The following is a 3,602-nucleotide window of genomic DNA, read 5'->3' as shown; positions in this document are numbered from 1 at the left end:
AGTAAGCAGATTCAGAAGGATGTGCGCTGCCGTAGGTACTGGGAGATGAAGAAGCTTGCACAGGATAGATTAACATGGAGAGCTGCATCAAACCAGTCTCAAAACTGAAGACTACAACAACAACAACATGTAAACATGGTATAAGAAAGGAAAAATGCTTATTTAAGGAGTGAGATTACAGCAAGTGGAGCCACCCCACTTTGCTTCGTCTACGACCACGGGACGATTTTGTCTTTTCATTCGCTCTTTCCTTTTCCTGCAATATTCTTTCGTATTTCGCTATGTCTCTTTTTTTTCTTGAGACCACTTCACATCTGTTCTCTTTTTTGGTTCTGCCTCTAAAATTTTGTAAATATATCACTTTCTTTGAAAGATATCTCTTTCTGGTGCTTCTTGTGATTTAATGTTTTGTGTTTGTAATTTTTTTAACTTTTCGGATCCAGTTTGATGTTAATTTCTGTTACTTGCGGTCCTGGAAGATCAGTTTTGTCAGTCTATTGTTGTTCATCCTGTATAAAAGTTCAAAAAAATGTAAGTCTTATTTTCATCATTGCGTCGGTTATTTTTTCAAGATTTTGATATATTTCATCAATGCTTCTTGATGGACAGAAATTTTTCTTGACGAGTCTTATCCGTAACAGTTCTAGTTTGTGTACTTCATAATAGAGCACAAGGCTTTATCTCAGTGAACTGTTTCTTTCTTCGCAGTGTTATAGGTAATTTTTCATTGGCCGGCCGCGGTGGTCTAGCGGTTCTAGGCGCGCAGTCCGGAACCGCGCGACTCCTACGGTCGCAGGTTCGAATCCTGCCTCGGGCATGGATGTGTGTGATGTCCTTAGGTTAGTTAGGTTTAAGTAGTTCTAAGTTCTAGGGGACTAATGACCACAGCAGTTGAGTCCCATAGTGCTCAGAGCCATTTGAACCATTTTTTTAATTTTTCATTCGAAATTCTTACTATTTGTTTCTAATGCACAGTTACAGAGGGCTAGAGATAAACTATCATCTTCTTACATCTGTATTGACTTTAAGGGATTTCAGAACTGTATCCGTGAACATTTCTTTTGAGGCTATGCCTGTGACCGTTCTACGGATTACATTTGACAGATAGCTGTCGCCTATCATGTGTGACTGCATTGTTAATAATGCAAACGTCCTTTGAGAAGCTTCTTTTAGATGAAAATGTGAAAGGGTACTCAACATCATCTACGATTAGCTGGTCGATTTTTGCAGGATAACGCAATAGTGACAACAGCAATTGCTTTCTACTTTGCGACAAGGTAAAATATGATTGTTATTGCTCCTCAGTAGTTTAAGCTGCGTTTAGGTTCCTGCCTAACCACACATTCTGAAATCGCTGCGTATGCGGAAATAAAAAGGCAAGCATTTGTGAGAAGGAAGAGTATGAATTTTATTGCTGCTCATTTCAGTCGCATTAATTACATCTGGCCTTTTATGTTCCTGCCTAACCACACACTCAGAGTTCGCCAAATATTCAGAAATAAACAGCCAAATGTTTGTGAGAAGGAAGATTATGGACATTATTGCTTCTCGTTACAGTCGCAGAAATTTAAGCTGTGCTGTTAGGTTACTATTAAATCACGCACTCGGAAATCGACAAATATTTCTTTCAACTTTCCTTCTTAAATAGTCGGGAGTTAAATAACATCGAATACTGCAGAACATACTTGTGCCACATTTATAAGAAAGTCCCAGAATGTGTGAACACGCCAGATGAAAAAATATTAACAAGTACGGGGTGTGGACGTACATCCTTCGACTCTGTAAACAACGACATTATCCATTATGCTAGCGCTTGGTCATGCGATTTAACTCTCCTGCCTTCGTTATTATAGTATCTCTTGAAGGCTTACATCGATGATGCATTATTAACTGACATTCAATGATAATGGTGACGTGTTCGTGATAAATTTTCAATGTCACTGCTTTGAAAAGACGTACTGCGAAGCTATAATACAAAACATCAAAATGTGCCAAAATGAACATGAGGTCTGCAGCATCGATTGTCTATATTGCGTGTGACTTCCAAATGACATGACGTTTGCATAGAGTCTTGTGAGATGAGTGGTACCCTACCATGGAGGTAAAAAAATAAGACTTAAAATATTTAAAGAAGAGACTTACGCCGTATGTTGTTTTGAAGCCAGGGTGTGCGGGGCCTGGCGTCATTTTAAGCAGCCCAAAACATTAGTAGACTACTGTTTACGATTGCTTCTTGTTCATTATTTCTGCCGTGTGCGCTCAACAGTTGTTTTCAATACTAAAATTACAGTGCTTACATGAACAACATAATGTAAGGAAGGCAATCTCTAACGTTTTGCTGTTCTTGAGTGCGCCTTTGCTCAAGTAATACGACATACTTGGCCTAGTTAACGTAACTTGCTTTTTCAAAAAAATCGTTCAGATGGCTCTGAGCACTATGGGACTTAACATCAGTTCCCTAGAACTTAGACCTACTTAAACCTAACTAACCTAAGAACATCACACACATCCATGCCCGAGGCAGGATTCGAACTTGCGACCGTAGCAGTCCTGCGGTTCCGGACTGCAGCGCCTCGAACCGCACGGCCACCACGGCCAGCTACCTTGCTTTTTTGCTGCTATATTTAGGATAACCAAAAACAGAAGGAAGTGATGTGAAAAGCATGCTTTCGTAATCCATTTAATTCCACTTTTACTGTATCGATAGCAAATGAAACTGGAATTCCGAAACCAACGCATGTTTTCTTACTGGTATCGGTACTGCCTCTTGTTCGTTACATTTACAGTTTTCAGTTCGTATGCACAACATTATTAGTGTACAAGTTTACAAAAAATTACCTACGTGTTCCTTGCCAGCTCATAAATGTGTGCAATAAGAAAAGATGCAAGGCATGCTGTCGTATCTTGCGCCTGTCAACGAAGTGGATGATTACTGAAATGTCAAAAAACAAAAGTGCATAGAGGTATACCTCCATGCAGAAGAAAGTTTTTGTTTTATTACGTAGTCAGTGCATTTATCTCACTGCAGTTTATTCTTCTCCTCACTTTGAAATCTTACCTGCGATGCGTTATTCAGTGTGTGGCCAATAATACCAACTTACAGGGGATAAAAAAGATATAACTTTTAAACATTTTCCACCGTTGTGGAATGCTATGAACGTGATTAAGGGAATGGTCTCAAACGCTAGATTCCTTAAAATGGATATTTTGCTTTAGTATGTAAGTGAGTAACTTTTCAGTAATGATAGACCAAACCGTGTAAGATGTAGGATAGCCTAACGCCTGTAAGATGTAGGCCTAGGTCTCCAACTGTAGCCTGTTTGCTTCCTTTCCCGGAATATTTCTCGCCAGTCTCGTCAGCTTTCCAGGAATAACCAAAGATAGCACAATTGGAATTTACGTCTGCTTTGATCATCTGCTTCATTTTACTTTTGAATTTCATTTGAGGTTTGCAAAATATGGAAGTCTATACCTTGCTTTGTGATATACCAATATTTAGTTACTTACTTAAATCTAATGATATGGAACTAGTCATTGTGTACCTACATCATTTTTTTGTAAATATGCCATCATGCTGATCATTTATTAGTTCTTACGTCTTT

This window comes from Schistocerca gregaria, chromosome 4 (genome assembly GCF_023897955.1).
Source record: "Schistocerca gregaria isolate iqSchGreg1 chromosome 4, iqSchGreg1.2, whole genome shotgun sequence".
Taxonomy (NCBI): domain Eukaryota; kingdom Metazoa; phylum Arthropoda; class Insecta; order Orthoptera; family Acrididae; genus Schistocerca; species Schistocerca gregaria.
Note: the sequence above shows the minus strand (reverse complement) of the source record.